Consider the following 26,013-nt stretch of genomic DNA (forward strand, 5'->3'; position numbering starts at 1 on the left):
CCTGTCCTGACTCATCAGAAGCAAACATGTGATAAAACAGGTCAGATTCGACAGAGAAAGGTGGAAAAAATGGCAAGAGTAATCGCAAAAGGCTACGTCCCAGCGCTCTGCCTTCATCTCACAAAGCAGTTCACTTTACAAATGAGCAACTGGTGTCCCTCAATCAAGATCTCACAAGTTCCTCCACCATTTCACCTAAAGGACTAGGCTCATTTGTTTAAAAGTGGCTTAGCACTGCAGCCTTTCCAAATTTGGAAATATCACTTAAATAATGTTGAAAATTATTTTATCATGAATAGAACATCTTTCTTCCCATTCAAATAGCTTTCTGAAATGCTAGTGAGTGGTATTCATGGAGTAGAGTTTGGACAGAAGCGATAATCTAACATCAAATTCTGCTACATGAGCCCATAAAATTACTTGACTCACCACAAGCTTGAAATTCAAATACTGCAATAGCTTGTCACTTTGGCTACATTTCCTTTTTATAAAGGCCCTATCCAAATCTCGCAAGACCAGTCTGACTCAGGAACCATTAAATGTATAAAAACACCACCTAATCACTTCTGTACCTCAAACATCCTGCCTGTTCTTTGCTGTTAATAGATGAGTTGTTAGAATCTAAAACCTTGACATTATCATGTGGAAAGAAAAGTAGTTCAAAGGAAAAACAATAGAACACAAAGTTCTTCAGTGAAACGCTGACTTTGTGTGTAACATGGACAAAGCCGTTATTCATAAATCTGAGGTAACATTCTTTTCAATTTTATTTAAAGAAATGCTATAGTAGCTGAAACTGGAGTCTACAAGTGTTTCCTTAACATGTCATTTTTTCCTCCAATTAAGATACACAGACTTATTATTATAAAGTTCTTCAGAATTCTTAGGATTTTCCATTTTATAACAGCAAGTATTTCAACATTTATTTGGGGAAAAAATGTTTAGAAAACTTTGTGAATTTTTCTAGCTAGTAAACCAATAATTATGTCTAGGAACATGAAGATGACCCAGTTCCTTCTCCTCACCCCTGCCTGCAAACAATCACAGTTAGTTTTCTTTTCTTTTCTTTTTTCCTTTGTATTTATATGGGAATTTTGCTCTTAGAGAAACAAGAGGAAGGGAAAGAAGAGGGGGTGCTATTCTGCAGGTCTCTAACACCTGGACTAAACAGTCTACTGAAAACTTACTGTGTGCTGGGCATTGTGCTCCTGCTGGGTTCACCAGGACAAGAAACTAGGGAATGGGTGGGGGGACACTGACTTACAGCAACAGAAAGGCTTGAAAGACCATACAAAGTTTATTAATTTTGTCGTCTGTAAGCTTTTTGAGAATAATAACTCCTGTTTACTCTGTGTCTTAAAATGTGACGCTGTACACAACAGCAATTGTACTTTTGTCCGTTTAGGTTTCAGACCACACTTGGGACCTATAGGAAATCACTGACTCCTTACAATAATCCCTATGGTCCTGGCAGTTGGCCCTGTCCTCCTAACCCAGGATCTGGGGCTGAGACACTTTTTTTCTGTTCAAACATGGGCAGAGTTGTGATAAGTATTAGGGCCCTGAGTCTCACAGAAGAATGGGTTGAATTAAGGATTTTCGGCCACCTTAGTGAAATAATGGGTACACAGCCCAAACTACTTAATAGCCAGAGAACAGTGCACATAAGATCAGGTTCAATAAGGGTGGAAAAGAGTGACAAGGATAAAGAGCGAGTTGCCTTGCACTCTAAAGCCTTATTTATATGCATGGAAATCTACACAGCTTTGGGGGAAGTTTGAAACAGAATGACAAACCAAGGCAGAGACACACTCCCCACCTCTCCTCCGGTCCATCTCATCCTCATCCCTGCCAAAGAGCCTCCTGCAAAGCAAAGGCCAAGGCTACTCCAATTTTTTTTCTGCTGCCCTGTCATGGTTTATTTTCCTTTAGTTCTTTTAACTATCGTGGAAATGAGGTCAGTACTCCATGATTGTCATTTTGTTCCAAATTCTTGAAATATTTTATTATTTACAAAAGATTTCCCTACTGACTTAGGACAAGAAAAAAAAATAGGCAAATGTGCAAAATCTGAAAGTCCTAATAATAACAACTTCAATTGTCATGGTTTTAGTTAAAGATTAATCCTAAAGGATTTCTGAAGGAAAATATTTAAGAAACATAGTCTTATTTTGTTTATTTTTTATTAGACACTTTCATTTTGTTTATTGATGTATAAGTAATATATGCATTGTTAAAATTTCAAAAAATACCACCCCCAAAAGTATAAAGAATAAAACAAAAGTGTTGTCCCTAATGACGCTGTCCAATGTTATGTTTTGGAGTCTATCTCTCCAGACTTTTTTCTCTACATTCCCACATTCAGACACACACTCACTGTTTTAAAAGTGATCAGAGTATTTTTAATAATCTGTTATACAATGCATCTACCTTCTTCACTTAATATAATATTGTGGCATCTTTTCACATCAATGTATGTACTTCTACATTAGCTTTTTCTAATCATCGCCTCATATTATATCAGTGCACTATAATTTAGCTCGTTACCTATTATACTCAGGTTATTTTATTTTGGGTTTTGTTTTGTTTGTATTTTTCCGAAGTTAGAAGCGGGTAGGCAGACTCCCACATGCTTCCCGCCAGGATCCACCCGGCATGCCCACCAGGGGGCGATGCTCTGCCCATCTGGGGCGTTGCTCCGTTGTGGCCAGAGCCATTCTAGCACCTGAGGCAGAGGCCATGGAGCCATCCTCAGCACCTGGGCCAACTTTGCCCCAATGGAGGCTTGGCTGCGGGAGGGGAACAGAGAGAGAGAAAGAGAGAAAGGACAGGAGGAGGGTGGAGAAGCAGATGGGCGCTTCTCCTGTGTGCCCTGACTAGGAATTAAACCCGGGACTTCCACACACTGGGCCGATGCTTTACTACTTAGCCAACCGGCCAGGGCCTCGGGTTGTTTTCTATTTTTTTTCTATTTTATTTCTTTTATATAAAAGATTAAAATAAACATCCTTGAACATACACTTTCAAATATGTGTTCAATTATTTCTTCCTGGGATTGAAATTGGTAGGTCAGTCAGTTTGCATATTTAAAATTTTAACACATGCTGTTAAATAGCCTTATGGGAAGCTTACACTAATCTTACTCCCATCCCAGGATATAAGAATACCTCTGTTTCCACTGTGTCAATTTTGGGCCTTTGCTTTAGTTTCATTTTTACCATTTAATTTAAAAATTAAATGTCAATGTTTTTTAGTGAAATTGACTATGTAGAATAAATTTATTTTCCTATGTTTATGGACTATTAACAATACTTTTTAAAACCTGTTTATGTCTTTTGCCCACTTTCTTTTAGCTTATGGAGTTTGAACCTTATAATTTTTGATAACCCTTTGCATTTTAGGGATAGTAATATTAGTCTATGCAGGCTATAAACTCCACAAGGCCAAGACCATCTTTTTCATCATAATATCATCAGCCTCTAGTGCAGGGGTCTCAAACTCACAGCCCGCGGGCCGCATGCGGCCCGCCGAACAATTTTGTGCGGCCCGCAGACTAATCCACGAAGTTCAAAATATTTTGGATAAAATTAAGTAAGCCTAGGGGCCTACTTGTATTTGCCGAATGGCTGTGATCTTGCTCTGCGGCCCACATGCTGAGTTGAGTTTGAGACCCCTGCTAGTGCAACAATTTTCAATTTTTCATCTCATGGCACACATAAACTAATTATTAAAATTCTGTGGCACATCAAAAGATATAGTATCTAGTTTGTTGATCTGACAAATAAATATAGTTACAATTTTGTTTCACTTACACTAGTTTTTGCTGTGTTGGCTGTTGTCATTTATTTCTTTGACAATCTACGGGAAAAGAGGTCAGTGCTCCTGACTAAATAAATAGTCAAGTATGACATGTTTTAAAATTCTCGTGGCACATTGGTTGAAAATTGCTGCTCCTGTGCAATTTCTGCTCCAGGGTGAAAATTCAAAAAGTATTTGTGGTTTGACTGACTTTGCCCATCATATATATATATATATATGTGTGTGTGTGTGTGTGTGTGTGTGTGTGTGTGTGTGGTAAGTATATTTTTCCAACTTATGTTTCTCTATATCTTTTTTACATATTATCTCCCATCCAAAAGTTTTTAAACATCATATAGTAATAATCTATCCATATATTCCTTTATGATAAATGACATTTGAATCATGTAGTTCCCATATTAAGATTATAAAAATAATACAGCAAACATTTACATACATACTGCATGTGCCAAGATCCGTTGCAAATACTTAAGATGATCATTCATTCAATCCTGTAATAAAGCTTATGTATAGTAGAGTATGTCGTCCCAATCCCCCTCACCCCCAGCTATGTCTTCTTTGTAAAGCCATTCTAGCCATTTTTCTCAATTAATTTCATTAATTTAAATATGTAATGTTTCACATTTTCTAAATCAGAAGGAGGAGGGAGAATAAAATGAGATGTCTCGCTGTCTCCCCTTCCTCTCAGCTGCCCCCCATTCCTCCCATATGTGTGATTCCCCCCCTTTTTACACAAGTGGTAGCATTCTTATACACGCTGTCCTGCAACCTGCTTATGTGATTCCCTTATTGAAGTATTCAGGCGCTTTTCAAAATCACACTTTTGTTGTGAGTTAGTTAAATTTATGAACTTGTGGACAATTTTCATCCTTAAAGTATTGTCTTCCCACACAAAAGGATATTATTTCTATTTTTTCTAGCTTTCTTTTGTGTCCTTAAATAAAGATTTTAGCTTTCTTCTTATAAATCTTATTTATTTCTTAAATTTACTTCCAAATAGTTATTCTTTTCAGTCTTTATCTAATAAGATGGAAAAACAATATCTACTTTGTGTGTTTTTTAACTTGCATTTACATTATTGCTATTGGGGTCGCTCATTCTCATACACTTATTGGCCATGTCCATTCTCTGTAAGTCCAACTCCTCATCCTAAACATCTGAATGACAGAGAAGGTTTGAGAAGTTCTCAGGACAACTACAATCATTTTTCAATGCTTTAAAAATCTAATTCATTGTTCCCACCAAAATCAATTTTTTCACCTTACTTCTTTGTTTCTGTTAATAAACTAACAATTCTCTATCCTTCAGGCTCAAAAATCACGGTCTCTTCTTTGATCACTTTTTTTTTCTTCCTCACCCCCAACTTTATTTCATTTGCCTAAAGGGATTTTTTTTTAAATCTACCATCAAAATTCTTCTTGCTCTCTTTTCATCGCCACAGCTCTGTTTATGTCCTCTACATCATCGCCTAGGAAGAGTAGGTTTTATGGTCTCCCATATCCTTTCTTCCTTCTCTCCCTAAACAGAGGATAAATGAAGTACAAATGCAATTACAGCCTATTGCTCACAACCCTTGGAAGTGCACCCCTGCCTCCCAAATTTAGTTCACACTTCTACGTTTTTATGTCTGTCTCTCACCACTATCTTACATTCTCCCTACAGTTCACCAAAACCAAATGACTTAATGCCCCCCCAAATGCTCTATGCTTTTCTGACTCTTTCTATGCCTTTGCTCCCACCACCCCTTGCACCTGGAATGCCCTCCCTTTTAATTTACTTTTTATTTGCTTATTTCATTTTATTTATATTTTTTGGTCTCTTGCAATTCCATTCCTTCTTCAAGGCTCATCTGAAACATGGTCTCTAAGAAACCGTTCCTGTGATCTCTTCCTCCTGTGAACTGCTAGGGAATACTTACTTCTCTTAAACCATCTACCCTGTTATTATCGCCATTGTAAATTGTTCAAGCAAAGAGAGTTAGTCTTGCATGATAGTGAAAAGGACTTAGGATATGGAGTCAGAGGACCTGCTCAAAGGCTAACTGTTCACTTACTAATTATTTTAGATTGGGTAAGTCATTTAACCTTTTGAGCCTTAAGATCTTTAGTTGTGAGTTGATGGTCATAATAATAATGTACATAACAAAAGAATCTGTGAAGAACAAAGAAGACAATGCATGTTTTTTTTAAAAAAAAACTATGCAGATTGCAAAACACTGTGTAATAAATATTGGTTTATAGTTGGGAAGTTTTAAATGCCCTGAGTTCCTATACATTTGTGCATCACACCGATGTATCGATGTACCATATTCTACATCAGACAGTAGTAATATTTTCTGATAAGATTTGGCATCATAATCTAGTCCCCAAAATTAAGATGCTCACATTAAAAAACAACAGGCTTTTTTTAACAATGGTTTTATAGTCACTGAAAAGTGAAGAAGAGCCTTAGAAGTAGGGAGCACCCAAATCCAGCTTCGCGATGGGTGACATTGTTATAGACTGTAGAAGGTCGCTAATGCTGCTGACAAAATCATTCTAAATAAAACACGTTTTAATTACAGAGTATGATATATGGTGAAAAGGCGAGTCAAAGATCAGAAGATAGCCACTCTGAGTTTTTCAAGTCTAGTGCTGAGGTAAAGGGCAGCTGAATAGGTCAAGAGGACTGTTGTTTTTTCCTGCATCAATCTGCTATTATTATTCTGCTGAAATAAGTTTTTAAACTATTCATAACAACTTCTGGTGCCTCTCTCTACAGTGGCATCACAAAATACATGCATACTATATTTTGTACACATGAGAACATCACCTTTTCTATCCTAGGAAGAAATAAGACAAGAATGAATGAGTGACTCTTCCTATATATCATTATCTCCACTCGAAAGTTTTTAATCCCCTTTCTAATACTCTTATTCTGAGCAAAAGGCCTTGCTTTCTACATATATGAAAGGTAGGAGGCCCCCATTTCCTCTCTAGTGCTCCTCTCTTTCTAAGATTAAATTTCCCGGCCCTGGCCGGTTGGCTCAGCGGTAGAGCGTTGCCCTGGTGTGTGGGGGACCGGGGTTCGATTCCCGGCCAGAGCACATAGGAGAAGCGCCCATTTGCTTCTCCACCACCCCACCCCCCTTCCTCTCTGTCTCTCTCTTCCCCTCCCGCAGCCAAGGCTCCATTGGAGCAAAGATGGCCCAGGCGCTGGAGATGGCTCCTTGGCCTCTGCCCCAGGCGCTAGAGTGGCTCTGGTCACAGCAGAGCGACGCCCCGGAGGGGCAGAGCATCGCCCCCTGGTGGGCAGAGTGTTGCCCCTGGTGGGTGTGCCGGGTGGATCCCGGTCGGGCACATGCGGGAGTCTGTCTGGCTGTCTCTCCCCATTTCCAGTTTCAGAAAAATACACACACACACACACAAAAAAAAAAAGATTAAATTTCCCTACATTGTCATCCATCTTTCTCCTTTCTTTACTTTGTATTGAATTATAAGTATATTCAGTAAAGTGCCTAAATTGCACCTCAATTTTGGGTATATAACTCAATGATTTTTTTGTGTATGTTTGAATACCAACAACTACAACACAGATCAAGATGTAGAGCAATTCTGGCGCCTCAGTGGGCTCCTTCTTGACTCATCCTACTCAAAACTCCTCAACCTGGACCCCTCACAGGTAAGCACTATTGTGACTTGTATTGCCATCAATTAATTTTGCTTGTTCTTGAACTAGACATACATGGAATCAAACCATTTGTTTTCTTTTTTTCTCCTTTCAGAATGTTCATGAGATTCATCTACTTTGTTAAGTGTATCAGTAATTCATTATTTTAAAATATGTAACAGCTTTATTAAAGTATTATTCACATACCATAAAATTTACCCTTTCAAACTGCAAAGTTCAGTGGTTTTTTTAGTATATTCGGAGTTATGAAGTATCACTAATATATAATTTTAGAGCATTTTAATTATCCCAAAAAGAAATGCTGTATCAATTAAAAGTCGCTCCATATTCCTCCAGCCCCTGGCAAGCATGAATCTACTTTCTGTCTCTATGGCTTTGCCCATCTGGGACAGTTCATATACATAGAATTATACGATATATGGTCTTTTGTGACTCACTGCTTTCAGTCAGTATAATGTGTTCAAGTTTCATCAATGCTGTAGCGTGTATCATTATTTCATTCCTTCTCATTGCTGAATAGTATCCCATTGTGTGGATATATCACCTTTTGTTTACCAGTTGATGGACATTTGAGTTGTTTGTACTTTTTGGCTATTATGAATAATGCTGCTATAAATTATATGTACAAGTTTTTGTGTGAACATATGTTTTCATTTCTCTTGGTTATTGCCCAGGTTTTTAATTTAGATGAGGTACAATTTACTTATATTTTCTTTTGTCACTTAGGTTTTTGATATATGTAAGGAACCATTGTCCAACACAAGGTCATTAATGTTTAAGTCCTATATTTTCTTCTAAGACTTTTAGCGTTTTAACATTTAGGTTTGTAGTTCATTTTGAGTTATTTTGTTTGTTTGTTTGTTTGTATTTTTCTGAAGCTGGAAACAGGCAGAGACAGTCAGACAGACTCCCGTATGTGCCCGACCAGGATCCACCTGGCACGCCCACCAGGGGCGACGCTCTGCCCACCAGGGGGCGATGCTCTGCCCCTCCGGGGCGTCGCTCTGTTGTGACCAGAGCCACTCCAGCGCCTGGAGCAGAGGCCAAGGAGCCACCCCCAGCGCCCAGGCCATTTTTGCTCCAATTGAGCCTTGGCTGCAGGAGAGGAAGAGAGAGACAGAGAGGAAGGAGAGGGGGACGGGTGGAGAAGCAGATGGGCGCTTCTCCTGTGTGCCCTGGCCAGGAATCGAACCGGGGACTTCTGCACGCCAGGCCGACGCTCTACCACTGAGCCAACCGGCCAGGGCCCATTTTGAGTTAGTTTAGATACATGGTGTGAGCACAGTTTCCACTGCACACTTTTGCATATGGATATCCAGCTGTCCCAGTACCATTTGTGAAACAGCTGTTCTCTCTCCCCCTTCAATTGTCTTGGCACTTTCACTGAAAATTAACTGACTGTGAATAAATGGGTTACTTCTTCTTGTTATTAAGTAATATTTCATTGTACAAATATATTACAATTTATTCATTCTTGTCTTGATAGACATTTGGTTTGTTGTCAGTTTGGGGCTACGTATTAGCAAAAAGGGGACCTGGCCCAGAGCAGGTTGGCCCAGGGCAAGCCAGTAGTGTGTGGGTTCTAGACTTCATACAAGAAGAACTTCAAAACCCAAGTCCATTGGTAGGACATTTGTTCGAGCTGAGGACAGTGCAATGAAGAAGGGCCTGGATAAAAAAAAAAAAAGCAGCAGCAGCAGGAGAGAGCGCAGGCGGGCTGCTTTGGCTCCCTGGGAAGTCAGAGAAAAGGGGCCTTAGAGATAGGTTTGGGTTAGTTAGCCCAGGACGAGCTGCCACTGTCCATTGTTTTCCTGATAGCGAGTCTCACAGGGTCCCTAAGTGCTTAGGAGACAGGGAGAGAGGCAAGGAAAATGTGCCCGGGGGGGGGGGGGGGGGGGGGGGGGCACAGGCTCATTCCTAGGAGGAAGAGCACACTGGGTCTTCTGTCCTAAGGGCTTTAAAGGGTGTAAATTTTAGGGGAGGTCCCAGGGGAGGATCTCAATAGAATATTCATCACTTCTGTAGGTGTGTCCTTTCAGGATATGGTCTCCACTGATTGGTCAGCACCAGGGCAGGGGGTCATTAATCAATGAAGGTGGTCCTGAAGTCGGCCTTGGCATTGCATGGGTGGTTTTGCTGCTTCTCTGGGCCTGGAGCTGAAATACAACTGAAGTTTAGATGTATCTGATGCAGGTCAGAGCTTTGTTGTCCTGGGGGCTTAATGCTTAAGGGCTATTCTCCAGCCTCCTTTTTTGTTCCCCTTCTAAGGAGGTTTAACCAGCATGGCTAGCAACATGCCAGGGAAAAAAGGTGGGAGGAGGGTCTAAGCCACATAACCAGAGATATGAAAGTTCAGGGGGTCTAAACTATTAGACCAGCAACATGCTAGTGCAGGAAAGGGTACCCTGGGGGCAAGGTCTTTGTCTTCCCAGTTTTGCCCGTTACTAGGCACCTGGGGCTTTCCACCCTGGTGACCTTCTGTGACCGGCCTATAGTCCTTGTTTTGCTCAAGTCTGTCTAACTTGCCTTCCACAGGCTATTAAGAACAAAGCTACTATGCACATTCAGGTTTGCACTATTATAAATAAATACGATACGAATATTTGTGTACATGCTTTTTGATTGTCATATGCACTTATTGCCCCTGGGTACATAGCCAGGAGTGAAATTGTTGATGTAGTAGTCAGAGTTTTCCAGGGAGACAGAATCAAGAGGATAGGTAGGCAGGTAGGGAGACAAGCAGACAGACAGATAATGAATTGGCTCATGTGATTATGGAGGCTAGCAAATTAAAATTTTACAGAACAAGCACTAGCAGCCTGGAGAACCAAGGAGAGCCAATGTCACAGTTTTCTTTCAAAAGCCATGAGGCTGGAGAACCAGGAAGAACTGATATTACAGATCAAGTCAAAAAGCCACATACTGGAGAATTACTCCTGCTTGGGAGACAGTTGCTCTTTTATTCTACTCAAACCTTCCACAGTTGGATGAGGCTCACTCACATTATGGAGGGCAACCTTCTTTACTCAAAGTCCACCAGTTTAAAAGTTAATATATAAAACACCGTCAAAGAAATACCCTGAATAATGTTTGACCAACTGTCCAGGCACCACTGCCCAGCCAAGTTGACATAAAATAAACCAACATAGTTGGGTAATAAAGTAGGCTTATATTTAGTCAGTTTAGATACTGCCAAAGAGATTTTAATGTGGTTGAACCAATTTACACTGCCATCTGCTCTATATTTTTCTTTGTCAACACTTGACACTGCCAGACTTTTTCATTTTACTCATTCTGGTGGGTAGGTAGTGATATGTCATTGTTTATAATTTGCATTTCACTAATACAAAATTTTGTCGAACACTTTTCCACAAACTTAGCCACTTGGAAATCATCTTCATAGAATACCTCTTCAAAGGTTTTTCCCCATTTTAAAAATTCTGTTGTTTGGGTTTTTTTATTGATGTGTAGAATTGTTTTTACATATTCTGAATGAGTTCATTGTCAGATATATTTTCTACTCAACCCACTCTCCTGATAGTGTCTTTTTATTAATAGCTTTGTTTCTCTACCTTCTAAATTTAGGTCTACGATCCATCTTTAATTAAGCTTTTGTATATGGTGTGAGGTAGCAGTCAAGTACCTTTTTTCCATATGAATAGCCAATTGCTACAGTACCATTTACTGAAAATATTATCCTTTCTTCACTAAATTGCAGCAATGCCTTTGTCATAAATAAAGTTCTATTTCTGGATTCTCTATTATGTTCTTTTGGTGCATTCATCTATCTTTGTGCCAATACCACACTATCTTAATTATGGAACTTTTTAATAAGTCTTCAAACTTAGTAGAGTTTTTTTTTTACTTTATTTTTCTTCAAAACTGTCTTGAGTTATTCTAGATCCTTGTATTTCCACATAAATTTTAGAATCAACTTTTAATTTGCACACATACAAATACACATGCATACACAAATATCTGGCAATTTTCTTTCTTGTTCATTTTTGTCTCAGAAAATGTCCCTTCCCCTGGAAATTCAAACTCTCCTTTTGTATCATCATTGTTATTCTCATATGCTTCTCTTGGACGCTCAAGACCATCACCTCATTCTTGCATCTTCAATCTTTCACACTACTTTGAATTTTCACCTCAGCCTGTGAACATGGCCAATTATCTCTTATTTCTTACCAAATCAAAACAAACAAAAGCAAATGTTTTTCAACCTTACAGTACCCTCACATTGCCAACACTGAAGACATCAGAGCAGAGATAGAAAGAGCCTTCTTGGTCCTTGATGATAGTATCAAGTTTCTGTTCTGAATGTTTCAAACCTGAAGTCTACTCTACCTTGTAATTTCCAAAGTTGTGAGATATAAATTTTGTTATTGCTTAAAGTCATTTTAAATTGTGATTTGTTAAATGCTACTGAAAATATCCTTAATGATAGACCACTTTATATCAATTCCTCATTACCTCTCATTTGGGCTCTTGCAATGGTATGTGATCTTTATGCCTTTCAACCTAATCCATTTCATAAACATGCAGCTTGATTATCTTTCTTAAAGAACTATTTGATCATGCCTGGCCAGGCAGTGGGGCAGTGGATAGTAAGCATCGACCTGGGATGCTGAGGATCCAGGTTTGAAACCCCAAGGTCACTGGCTTGAATGCAAGTTCACCAGCTTGAGTGCAGGGTCACTGGCTTGAGTGTGGGATCATAGACATGACTCCATGGTCACTGGCTTGAGCCCAGAGGTTGCTGGCTTGAAGCTCAAAGTTGCTGGCTTGAGCCCAATGTTGCTGACTTGAGCAAGGGGTCACTGGCTCAGCTAAAGTGCCCCTGGTCAAGGCACATATGAGAAAGCAGTCAATGAACAACTAAGGTACTGCAACCATGAGTTGATGCTTTTCATCTCTCTCCCTTCCTGTCTGTCCTTGTCTATCCATCCCTCTTTCTCTCTTGCAAAGAAAACCCCAAAAAAACAAACAAAAAAAACCCAACAAAAACTATTTGACCATATCTTTTATCTCATTCAAAGACCATTAATTTACCTAAACAATAGTTCAGACTCAGTAGCTTAGTATTTGTGGTGTTATACACACCTACTTTTCTTCACATACCTCACGTTACAGATGCACAGAATTAAGTTCTCTCAAATATGCCTCTTTCTTTTCTGCCTACTGGATTACTCTTGCTTCACTTCCTCTTATGCATGTGCAATATTCTTCTTGAAACTGTCCCTGACGTTTCCCCTATTTTCATATCCTGCAAAGTAATCTCCTTCCCCTAACCTTCTATAGTGTTAATTACCATCTATCTTGTATTAATGTTGGTTATATAGTGTAATCTCTTCTACCTGTGCAGCAGAACTTTCTGCGAAGATGGCTGAGCACTTGAAATGTGGCCAGTGCAACTGAGGGCCTGAACTTTCCATTTTGTTTAATTAATTTAAGGGTAAATAGCTACAGGAAGCCAGTGGTCACTGTCTCAGAGGGCACAGTACTAGACAAAAAGGGTTCTAAATGTAGTACAAGGATTTTATCTTATTCCTGTTATCACTACAGAGAGCAACGGAAGGGCACGGACTGCTTTTATTCCCTCTTATTTTCTCCACATAGCCTTGTATTTAATAGACACTGAGTATTTATTGGATTATTAAATATGGAATTCACATTTACCAAACACAGAAGGGTTCCTAACTATTTTTGTTTCAAATCCAAATAGATTAAATAAGAAAGAAAAGCTGAATGACCAAAACTTCCATCTATTACTGAGAAACAGATGGCCAGTTCTTTTGAAAAGAATCTCTTTCTCTCTCTACCTGTCTATCTCACAACATTTCTCCTCTTTGTCAGAGGCAAATTCTCTGCAGTTCAAAGTTCTTTAGGTTGTTTTTTTTAATTTTCAACTTTGCAATAATTTTAAAGTTAGTGAAAAATTGCAAGAATAGCACAGAAAGGTCCATATTTACCAAGTTTTTAAAATACTTAAACATTTCTTAGAACTGAAAATACTATGTGGTTGCCAAGGACTAGGGAGGGGGAATTAGTATTTAGAGGGTATAGAGTTTCTGTGTTGCAAGCTGAAAAAGTTCTAGAGATCTGTTGCACAATAATTTGAATATACTTAACACTACTGAACTCTACATTTAAAAATGGTTAAGAGCCAGTTAGCTCAGTTGGTTGAAGTGTTGTATGGTAGTGCAGAGGTTGCCAGTTTGATTCTAGGTCAGGGCACATACAGGAGCAGCTCAATGTTCCTGTCTCTTTCTCCCTGCCTCTCTCTCTTAAAAAAAAAAAAAAAAGTTTAAGATGGTAAATTAAATAGTATGCTTTTTCACCACAATTAAAAAAACACATACCACCATCTTCAAGCATGAGAACAGTTAAGCCATCTTTGGAAAATAAGCTATAATTTTATTATAGACTCCAAAAAAGCAAATATATTCTCTTTTGTCTCTGCGAATTATTTTTGTAGGAATCAATCTGTTCTTATGTATATTTTGAAGACTCCATTTCTTGTGCTTTTTTATGGCTGATTTTAAGTTCCTTATTTTATAAAAGAACCCCTTTTTCATCATATTCTAACTTCAATGAAAATAGTTTCTTCAATAAAAACCATAATAACCTAGGTTCACCACTGTTTAGATTTTGTTCACCTCTCTCTTTCTGTATGTGTATGAAAGATGTGAAAGATTGTGTGTGTGTGCATGCATGTGTAAAATTTTCTGAACCATTTGGAAGAAAACTGCATACATAATGTCATTTACCCCTTAGTATTCATTGTGTTTTCTTAGGAATATAGTCTCATATATAACATATTCAGGAAATTTAACATTGATACAGTACTTTTATCTAATCTATACTCTATATTCCAAATGCACCAATTATCCCAATAATGTCCTATATATCAATAGCATTTTTCTCCTCCAGTAAAAGATCCAGTTCAGGGTCACATTTGCACTTAGTTGTCATGTCTCTCTAGGAAAGGATGCAGTTTAGGGTCACATATTGCATTGTTTCCTTTAATCAGCCGTTTTTGTGCTGTCTTTTATGATATTCACAGTGTTTTAAGAATAGAGGCCAGTTATTTTATGGAATTTTCCTTCGTTTGGGTTTGTCTGACACTTCTTCAGGAAGATCCAGGTCAAAGTTAAAGCTCCTCAGTTTGGGGGAAGGATGTACTATTATACATACTTTCTCTGCCACCCACTGGTTCTCAGACTTGACCTATTCATGCCTATCATATTCTCAAGTTTACGAAGCCCTGCATTTCTATGACAATATGTATGTACATATTTATTTTTATATACAATGCATAATTCTACCATTTCAAAAGCAGTCGGTTCTGTACTTGTACTGGTTTCAAAGACAAGTGAAATTTACTTCATAAGGGATTTAGTTTCTCTGACTTATTTCATCAATTATTTTCATATTGAATATGGAAATAATTCCTCAAAGAGGACTACTGTAAAGTATTATTAGTTGAGTGATTTCTCACTACTCCCAGTGAATAAATTAAAACTATAGTCTTTCCGGTTTTTAAATCCTAATTTACTTTAACACCTCTTAATGAAAACGACAATGTAGAGACAAATACTTAAATTATGATTTGTAAGTAATAATAAATATTTTGGGCTTTTGAAGTGGTAAAGGTTTTGAACTGGCACTGTATCTGAAGATTTCAGATATTTTTAAATGAGGGAAAAAGAACTGGGGATAGCCTCAACTTTAGAAGAAGAAAAAAAGCTTGTACTTAAAAGATGCTTTAAAAAAAAAAGTCTCTCACTGTAGCTATAGCACTCACACTGGAAACAAGAATAAAAATGGTCCGTGAGGATTTTTCTGGGGAGTAAGAATCGTTTCAAGGAAGAAACTGGCAGAGCTATGGAAATTTTGGACAGGGGCAGGAAAAGGCTGTAGCGTTTTGGACGCCATGAGAGCGATACGAAGAAGTATTTTTCATTGTGAGAAATGTTTTTCTTCTTTTCCTAGAGAAATTAAATATTTCTTTAAGAAGATAGAAGTCTCCCCTTCTCCCCACAAGTTAAAGTGTCTTTGGCTCTGCTTCTAGGACTTCTAGGAACGTGCAATTAAAATAAAAGCGAAACAACAAAACGCTTGCAGTATTTAGGGGTTTTTTCTTTTCTCTTCTTTTTGGAAGCGCTCAAGAAAACTCAAACACTTTCTCCAAGCGCGGAAGCTGGGAGTTGCGTGGCTGTCGGACAGCTGCCGCACACTCGGGGAGGACTGCGGTCCTGCACGGGCCGCCTCCGTCCGCCCGCGGCTTCGGCGCCGCGGCTCCAAGGGGGTGTGTCCCGCCCGGCGTGCCCGGACAGCGGCCTCCGCGGCGGGCCCACCTGCAGCGGCCGGCGGCCCGGCCCGGCCCGGCGCCCCACACCCCCCCACCCGGAGCTGAAGCCGGGTGCTGGTCTCTCTTTCCGTCCAGCCCCGCGGCTGTCGGCCGCGTCCAGGGGGAACCCTGGATTCCTCCCCACACGGACATCCCCCTCCAGTCTGCGCGGCCGCGACCGAGAGAGTCGGACAGACACAGAGGCCCCCGGGCCTCCCCGTTAGGCGCCGGCGCCAGTCCGCGCCGTGGGCAGCCTCCTCCCCGCAGCCTCCGCAAGCCGGGCGTGGAGTCAGCGAGCGCCAGGGGAGGGGTACAGGGCGGAGAAAGAGCATCCCCGCGCCGCCGCCGCCACTGCCGCCACCGCCGCCGCCCGGCTGGGAGAGGCCTCGTCACAGCCGCCGCCGAGGCGGCGGCCGCAGATCTCGCGGTGTTTGCCGGCGGCCGCGCCGCCATATTGTGTGACAGTATTTTGATTTGCACTGGGCTGGCGGAGCCGCGGCGAGAGCGAGCGAGAGCTGGGGGGGTGGGGGGAGGGCGGCGAGCGCGAGGGGGGTGGGGGCAGCGGGAGGTAGGGAGGCCGAGCGAGCCGGGGCGGAGGAGCGGGCAGCGGCGACGCCACCCAGCCACCGTTTCTGATCGGCAGCAGCCGCCGGCGGGGCGACCCAGCCCGACCCCCTCCCCTCCCCCTCAGCCACGAGCGGCGGCGGCGGCGGCGGCCGCGGGGAGGTGGCGGCGGCGGCGGCGGCCGATCGGAGGGGCTGAGCGGGGAGGGCGGGAGGGCTGAGGTGTCCCCCCTGTCGGGTGGAATCGGAGGCGGCGGCGGCGCTGGCGGCGGCCGTGGTGGAGGCGGCGGCGACGGTGACGGTGGAGACGGCTGCCCTAGTGGGAGAGGCGGCGGCGGCGGCCGAGGAGGAGGAGGGGGAAGCGGCGGCGAAGGGTAAGCGGACAGCGCAGCCGGGCCTCGGCGGGATCCCGGGTCTCGGCTCTCCCCTCCGCTCCGCGCACCCCCCTCCGCCTGGAACGGGCTCTGCCGTTTCGCAAGGCCCGTGCGGGGCGGCCGCTTCGCGCTCGCACTCTTCCTCCCTCCGCCTCCTTCCTTCCCCGGGTGGTGAGGCGGAGAGGGAGCCCCCCCAGGTCCTCCCGACCGGGTGGGGGTGGGGAGCATCGGGCCGGGCCTGGGCCCCGGGGAGGACCGTCTGGGGGAGGGGGAGGGGGAGAGCCCGGCTGGGGGGGTGCCAGGGGTGGGGAGGGCCCCTGCCTGCACCGGTGCCTCCGGCCTGCCCCTCGGGCGAGTGTGAGATCGGGGTGACGGATAGGCACCTCCTTTTGGGGAGCCGTGGTCCCGAGAAAGATGACCTGCAGGAGAGGCGTTGGCAGGAAAGACCGAGAGAATGCTTTCGGGGTCTGGGGGAGAAGGTCGTTCCCTTTCCAGTGTTGGTTTCCTGCAGCCCTGAAGTGAGGAGCAAGCCCCGCTGTGATCATGTGGCCCCTAGATTTCACGAGAGTTGGCTGCTCGATCAGCCTCACACCCTAAGACTGTGGTTGTGGCAGGGAGGCTGTAAAGGTCTGGGGAGCACTAGCCAGGTGACAGGTGTATCTTTCGGTTGCTGATGTTGTGGTATTGCTCAGGCAGAGTTGTATACCGGAGTGTCACAGGCCGGGTGAGTTTGTATTTATGTGTTTGGCCATGTTTCATTCCATATATAGTATATTTGAGATGTTAGGTTTCCATTCTTCAAGTCAGCTTAATTGTCGTGGAGAAATTCTTCAAATGTTTCTGATAAGAGGAGCTTCCAGGAGAGCGGAGGGAGTTTGCAGCTTCTCAGCGGTTTCTCAAGAAATTCAGGTACCCAGTCCCAGGCTGTTCTCAGTGCCTTTATTCATTGGCAAGTTCTTGAACACTAAGGTTGTATTCGAGGCAACAGTGAGGCAGTATAATTTTGCATCCATTTTGTCTGTTTTAGGTAAGTTTGTAGGTAAAGCTGTCGAATTTCAGGGTCAGGTTGGTTCTCGTTTTATAAAAGAAATTACTTTGTGCCTTAGCTCACACAGAGGAGTATGTTGCTCATTATGCAATTTCAGATTTAGCCGGGAATTTTGGTGGGCATGGAGAATTTTTGCTTTCAGTTTTTACACTCCTGCTGCTTACCACATTCTTCATACAGTAGCAGCGAAATGACACCTTTTAAAAAAATACCTTTGAGCTTTTCATAACAGTGAAGTCCTGATTGATTTTAAGAGCTAACAGCTTGCGAGACTTTAGACGAAAACATTGCATTCTCTACTAAAGGAAGACATGCTTTTCATCTCACTGTATGGTTTGCCTGAGGACATAAATTAGAAACAATAGGAGGAACTGTCAGATAAATGAGCTACAAATTAAATTAGAACCAAGTTGGTTTAGAAAGGATCCTATAGCTTTTAAAAAAAGGTGTGTGGGACGAATGTATTGAATGATGGTATTATCAGTGTGTTAACAGGAAATAGAACAAAAATTCCAGTGATTCAGAACTTCTGTTGGGGTTTTTCCCCCTTAAAATGTATTCAGTTTTTAATAGAGGGTGCTTAAGATTTAAATCTTGAAAGGATCAACTGAAAGTTGAAGGTGTTAATTAGATGAGTAAGTCATCCACTAGAAATATACTCCATTATTTCGTTTTTCTCTTGAGTGCATGGAATAACCTTTCCTGAATTAAAAAGTATTCTCAAAGGACACTAATGAAATGTAGCCTTTCAACCCTCTTTCGTGGACTGTCACATAGTAGAACCCGTGCTTTTGTAACTCATTTAAGAAGTGAGAAATATCAGAATGTCATGTATTACAGATTTCCTGAAAAATAAATTTTAACTTGGATCAATACCGTTTGATTGAAATAATACTTATATTTGTTCCTCCCTTTAATGGAGAGAAGTACTTGGCCTTCAACTAAGGATATTGTTTAAAACTTGCATAGCAATTATTGCACCTAATGAAATGAGGAGGTTTTTAAACTCTGCAGTTAAGTGGGTACTACCCAGAACCCTAATTATGTCATTACTGAGTACTGTTTTAGTATTTGTAACACATAGCACTTAGGTAAATGTTTTAACATGATTGGTCTTGTGGGTCTTGATAGAATTAAAAACCCATTCTACTTCTGTAGTTTTCCGTGTAAGGAAAATTCTTTTCTTCAAATACTGTTTAGATGAAATGTACATACATATCTATGAACATACTGCATTTTGGAAAATGGGTGTAATATAGACTATTTACATGAAACTCATATGAGTTTCAAGCCAAAAAAATCTGTGAAGAATGTCTGAATTTTATAAAACAGCATTTTTTTTAGGTATATAAACTGAACAAGACTATAAGTTTACCTTTTATTTAATGACCATCAACATTTTAAAGGCAAATTTTTGCCTTGTTATAGATGTTTGGTGGGGGGGAGTCCCTGCTAATCTTTATAATATATAAAGTTCATAAATAAAACTAATTCAAAAAGGCTTCAGTTCTGTTATATCTCTTCCTGGCTAGGCTCCCATGACCCAGAACAGCAGTAGCGTTTTCCCCTTGTTTCACTTAGGTCATCTGTATTTGATCCATCAGAAATTGGGACTCTTTAAAATAGAAGGGTAATGAGGTAAGAGCAGAGGCAAGTGTGAAAGTTGGGGCAAAAGAGAAATAAGGAGAAGATAGAGGATAAGATAGTGGGAGAGGATTAGATGAACAGTTTTAGGCAGCCAGGAATTTGGAGATGTAGGTAGGGGTGGCTGCCAAGCGTAGGAAAGTGATCATGCTGAACTGTATGAAGGAGATTTGCTCTGAATCTTTTGATAGACTTGACAATCTATATATGTCATCTTATTTTAAACTCTCTGTATTAACATGGTAAGGATTTGGAGACACTAAAATTATATGAAATTTGAATATATGTACATATTTATTTACCCCTGGCTCGCATTTCCAGAATACTTATTGTATTTTAACATTTCATCTTATGATTCTGATCCTAAAAAATCAAGGATACTTGTTTAATCAGAAAGCTAAAAACCTGAGTAAGTACTCTTAGGGGTAGCTAGTACTGTACTTTTTACATTCTCTTTAGTTAATCACTAAACTTGACTAGATAGAGTAAGATTAAGAATGGCTGTCTTTTTCTTTGTTTTCTAGATATTCCATCCCTCAAAACACCATATTTAGTACTAAGTAGTACTTAACTACTTGTAGTCAGCTTCATTAAAGTTACGCATTTCGCTTAGACTTTTCATTTGGATTTTCATTGACTCATTTCAGAATATGCTTAGTTTCCAGTTTCTTAATCCTCAAAAAAAGAATGAGCTACTGTTAAAAGCATCACTAACAAGTTGATGTTTCAGAAGGAGATCCAAGGCAGAATTGTTACAAAGTAAAAACATGGCAGCCTGACCAGGTGGTGGCACAGTGGATAGTGTCGGATTGGGATGCGGAGGACCCGGTTCGAGACCTCGAGGTCACCAGCTTGAGCGCGGGCTCATTGGGTTTGAGCAAGGCTCACCAGCTTGAGCCCAAGGTCGCTGGCTCAAGCTAGGGGTCACTCGGTCTGCTTTAGCCCCCCCCCCTCCGGTCAAGGCACATATGAGAAATAAATCAATGGACAACTAAGGAACCGCAATGAAGAATTGATGTTTCTCATCTCTCTCCCTTCTCGTCTGTCTGTCCCTATCTGTTCCTCTGACTCTCTGTCTCTGCCACAAAAACAAAACAAACACAACATGGCGATAGATAGATAGATAGATAGATAGATAGATAGATATCAATAAAAGATCTCTGAAATTTGATTAAAGTTTTGGCACTTAAAAATGCATTCATTTGAAATTCATTTATGTAGACCAGGGGTAGTCAACCTTTTTATACCTACCACCCACTTTTGTATCTCTGTTCATAGTAAAATTTTCTAACCGCCCACCGGTTCCACAGTAATGGTGATTTGTAAAGTAGGGAAGTAACTTTACTTTATAAAATTTATAAAGCAGAGTTACAGCAAGTTAAAGCATATAATAATAACTACTTACCAAGTACTTGATGTTGGATTTTTGCCAAGTTTGGCAGAATAAATCTTTATAAAACAACTTACTATAGTTAAATCTATCTTTTTATTTATACTTTGATTGCTCCGCTACTGCCCACCATGAAAGCTGGAACGCCCACTAGTGGGCGGTAGGGACCAGGTTGACTACCAGTGATGTAGACCCTCTTATCTCCTGATGGTGCTTGATGATGAGGCTTTGCTAAATGTGTCCATCTGATTTGCCTATCATTGTTAATATAAAGCTTTAATAAGAAATTTTATTATATTTCTAATTATCTATTCCAGTTCAACATTTGCTATCAAGGTATTGGTAAATTTCTTTTAACCTTTAATATCTTAATGTTAACATTTTTAGTGTTTGTTACATAGTAAAGGAAAGAGAAAGAAACTGTTGTAATATTTACTGAATGCCTATTGGGTACCCAGCTTTCATTGATTTCACAAATATTTACTGCACTCTTAGTATGTGCCAGGACCTTCAAGATACTGGAAATGCAGCAGTGAATAACATACACAAAATTTTTGTCCTCATATAGTTTACATTTTAATGTGGAAGACACAGATAAGTAAAATGTAGTTTATCTCGGAGAAAAAAGTACTGTGGGGAAAAGTAAAACAGAAAAGGGGTTTGGGAAATGGACATAGCCTATTCTTTTAAAAATGGTGTAATGGATATTATCCTTGCTTTCAGAAACAAAAACTATCCTATACATAGATTTTCTCGTTTACGAATATACTTTATAACTTGGGAACATGGTTGTGTTTGTACAGAGTTTCAATTAATAGCGGTTTCCTTTTGTTAGTACTTCAAAAGTTGGTTTGAGGCTCATAGAAAATTTGGAGCTTACTATCCTGGTAATCACCTATTAGCTTTGTGATTTGGGGCCAATTACAATGTCTTAGCTTCTCTGAGCTTGTTTTTTGTTTGTTTGTTTTTCTGTACAATGAATTATATCTGTAAGTTTGTTGTGATGAAAATTATACATTTTATGTAAATTATCTGATATAGAAGGGGCTCAGTAAATTGCAACTTTTTTGTTTACTGCCTATCTGGAGGTCAGTGAAACATAGCTGAAGTTGGTGACTCTTCCAAGATGTTCTCATAGTACTGTGGGACATTGTCTAATGTACATTTTATTTGAACAACTAAAGCAGTCTTGTCTGATAGCATGAGGTTAATTAAAATGCAACTGTAACTTATAGTCATTAGTGCTTTCGGGGGAGTTTGTACATGTTATCTGGTCAACATGATATCAGAAGTAAACCTGTTTTTTACCTTTTCCTGGTGAAGGAAGGTTGTGACTCGTCTTGTTGTATAGGTTGATGAGCTGGGTCTCAGCATTTTGACAAGTAGATACAAATACTGTGTAAGATCCCAATTCATGGAAATACTTGTAAAACGTTTAGTACAGTGCCTGACATAGTGTAAATGTTTCAATTCAGTAAATGTTTGCTATTTTTATTATTTATTACTTACTCCTTTGTTGTGTGAAGAAAGGTAACTCAAAGAATTTACAGAGTATTAAGGAAAACTTTTACAAAGATAAAATAATGCAAATGTGAATGACCTTTTTTGAGGAAAGAATAGACTAGCCAATCAAATTGCAGTTGTTTTTCATTTTTTGATTTGGAGATCACTAAATTGAGTTTCCCGGTGACCATCTCTTATTTTCTTTTCACTCCTGACTGCACCATGTCTTCAGTACCTGGCCTATAGTTAGGAGCTCAGGAAATTCTGTTCAACACTGAATGATTCTTATTGATAGTTTTTCTATATATCTCTACTCTTTGATAGTAAGCACCTTCTGAGTCTGAAAAGTGGCTACACTAGAATCTGTAATTTTAAGCACAAACTAAGATGTGATGCAAAGTCTTCTGAATGCCAATTTTTGTAATCTAGCTAAAAATTTGGAAAATATCCTAGAAATTGAAAGGAAGATATCATTCATTTGCAACTAGATTAATACATATTTGTTAACCATTCCCTGTGAGTTGTTGAAATAAAAGTGAATAGCAGTTTTAAAAAGTAGAGTAGAAAAAGTAATTCATGCATAAGTACATGCTCTTAGTTGCTAAAAGACAACTTTATCTTGTCTCTTCAAAACAGTTTCAATGAAACTGTAGGTTTATACCTGAATTTTATTTTTTAATTTTATTATGAATTAAGTGGCTCAGTCACTTTCTTAAATTCCTGTGATGTGGGAATACTGGTATTTTCATGGAAAAGGGAAGATATCCCACCTCACCCTACTTTAACAGTAACCATTTTTTATATGTTTAAGTCTTAGCACCAGTCAGCTTTTTCCTGTTCTGTGGCAAGTTATCCTCTGCCTAATGAATAATAATTTTAGCTTTCCTAAAACTTAGTACTTCCCTTAAGTTCTGAAACGTTAGTCATTTACACAAAATATTTCTTGGCTTTAAAAAAAATACCCACAAACATATATATAAGACAAATTGTTTATATTCAAATTTGGATACATTATTATTTTAGAAATGAGATAGAATTACATAAAATTGAATACTTTGATGCTCTAGTGGATTGTTTGCTTGTTTTGAACTGTAACAACCTCCCACCGGAAAAGGATATTACTGCTGAGTATTAGTTTGAGTGGCTTCAAAAAAGAAAATCTGATTTATCCACAAACAGGTACAACATAGACAAGGGCATATTAAGAATTTGTAGTATTTTAATTGCCTTGTTAAAGAAAACGGCATTCTTGTTTCACTTAAAAACAAAAACAGTCCTAGTACAAGTAACAGAAGCCAAACAATAAAATGGGTGAGGTCCTGTAGAAAGAGACAGGAGAAGCAAGAGTAAGCGATTAGAATTTAACAGATTTTTACATGAATGCTGATTATTATTAATAGAATTATTCAGAAGAACTAACCTGTTAAAGTGTGTGATTCTTGCAACCAAGCCCTCACCCCCAACATTGCCAAAACAGTAAGTCTAAAGTAATGCCACATTCCTGGATATATTACAGAGATTAGTGCTACCATCAAAGACTTGCAAGTTTCTGGGGGGTCATTCTGGCCATTTAACATGCCTGTTTAGTGCAGAAGACAGTTTCTGGGAGAATGAATTATTGAAAAACAAAACAAAACAAATGCAACTGTAACTTTGTGAGTTGGGGCCAATTACAATGTCTTAGCTTCTCAGCTTGTTTTTATATTTGTTTTTCTGTACAATGAATTATAATATCTGTAAGTTTGTGGTGATGAAAATTATACATTTTATGTAAATTATCTGATATAGAAGATAATTCTATATTCTATATGTAAAAGTAATTTTCACTTAGTAAATTCAGCTTTTTCCCAGGTTTATTAACTATACTTCCATCTGAATTAGTAAATGATATTTAGAATTTTAGCTTACAGTTTTACGCTAAGATTTATTAAGGAAACTTTCTTTTGACCTTTAATATCTTAATGTTAACCTTTTTAGTTTTAGCAGAATTAAGCACATCACAAGTTTGTTTCCTGCCAGTATGCCAGCCAGGCAGGCCAAGGATATTGCTTGTGTTATCAGTCTAGCGCCAGTAGTACCTAATTGAGAGAAAGGGTTTTCCATTCCCTATCAATGAGAGAAAATGCTTGCCAATATAAACAAATCTTGAAATCAACATCTTGATCTTGCTGATTCTCATACAGGCAAGTTTTGTTTAGTCAGAGAAATAAACAACAATAATTCTGATATGAACTGGAGGTAAAGGTATTAGAATGGGAAAAAATTATGAAATACATTTGGTCTTTTCAGCCTTGTTTTTATTGCTGAATAGTTCTGTTAGCAAAGTCAGCATGTAGTATATATGTATATACTACATGTCATCGCTAGGAAATAGTTAACTTAGCAATATAGGCAAGAAAACTTACTTTTTAAAAGGAATTCAAGCCCTGGCCGGTTGGCTCAGCGGTAGAGCGTCGGCCTAGCGTGCGGAGGACCCGGGTTCGATTCCCGGCCAGGGCACACAGGAGAAGCGCCCATTTGCTTCTCCACCCCTCCTCCGCGCTTTCCTCTCTATCTCTCTCTTCCCCTCCCGCAGCCAAGGCTCCATTGGAGCAAAGATGGCCCAGGCGCTGGGGATGGCTCTGTGGCCTCCGCCTCAGGCGCTAGAGTGGCTCTGGTCGCAACATGGCGACGCCCAGGATGGGCAGAGCGTTGCCCCTGGTGGGCGTGCCGGGTGGATCCCGGTCGGGCGCATGCGGGAGTCTGTCTGACTGTCTCTCCCTGTTTCCAGCTTCAGAAAAAAGAAAAAAAAAAAAAGAAAAAAGGAATTCAAAACAATGTGCATTCCATTTTAATCTCTTGAGCACAAATTATGCCATAGTTGCATGGTTAATTTTTAAAAAGCAATTAGTGACCTGATAAACTCTTAGGAACTTAAAACAAATGAATGTAGACATCACACGTAAGTAGTTATTAAAATTGAAAAGAGTTCTCAAGGAGATATCTAAGCGATCATTGTCAAAAGTTAGTAGAAATACAGATACTGTATTTTTGCACTGAGCATAACTGGCTATTTACCTTTTGACTAGCATGTACCTGAACTGTACTTGACTATGCACTGTCTGCCACTTATGATGATTTTTTAAGAAGTGGAAACATAAATACATGGAAATGGGGGGGGTGCCAAAAATTCCCATTTCCACATAGATGATTCTGTTTTACACATAAAAATGTATTGATATGTAGTGATTGAACTTGCTTTTTCTTTCAGGTTTTTTCTGAGATTTTTCTAGCTGAGGTGCTTGGTTGGCCTGAGTGAGACATCCTCATTCTCTTCATGAGATTTTTCCCTCAGGAACAATGGCATGAATTTACAGGATGACTGTTCAGAGCAGTCACTGTAGCTCTGCAAGTGGAACAAGAAGTACTTTTTGGGGAAGGTAACTGGCTCATGGGAAAATTGGACTGATGAACTTAGCCAAACCAAGCCACAGGATTAGTACTTCCACTTTTATAGGATATCACATGATCAAAAGAATAGCAAGAAACTCCACGGAGTTTGTTTCATATGCCTTTTATGACACACCTGTGCAAAGTAGCTGCCTAACCCAAGAAGTCTTGCCTGACTCATTCTTCCACTGTGTCTCAGCTCTACATTTTTTATTAGTCAA

General features: G+C 40.0%; 1 protein-coding gene across 5 annotated transcripts in view; it reads left to right on the plus strand.

The window, feature by feature from the left end:
• The first annotated feature begins 16,395 nt into the window (after positions 1 to 16,395).
• TAB2 (TGF-beta activated kinase 1 (MAP3K7) binding protein 2) overlaps positions 16,396 to 26,013 on the plus strand; it is a 72,893-nt gene continuing 63,275 nt past the window's right edge. For 4 of the 5 annotated variants that reach the window (XM_066247906.1, XM_066247905.1, XM_066247909.1 and 1 more), the window contains exon 1: positions 16,396 to 16,778. The gene's annotated coding sequence lies outside the window, so the exon portion shown is untranslated. Of the gene's footprint in view, positions 16,779 to 17,548; positions 17,688 to 26,013 lie in introns of all 5 variants that reach the window. The other variant, XM_066247907.1, reaches the window with a different exon arrangement.

Source organism: Saccopteryx bilineata, chromosome 12 (assembly GCF_036850765.1).
Source record: "Saccopteryx bilineata isolate mSacBil1 chromosome 12, mSacBil1_pri_phased_curated, whole genome shotgun sequence".
Taxonomy (NCBI): Eukaryota; Metazoa; Chordata; class Mammalia; order Chiroptera; family Emballonuridae; genus Saccopteryx; species Saccopteryx bilineata.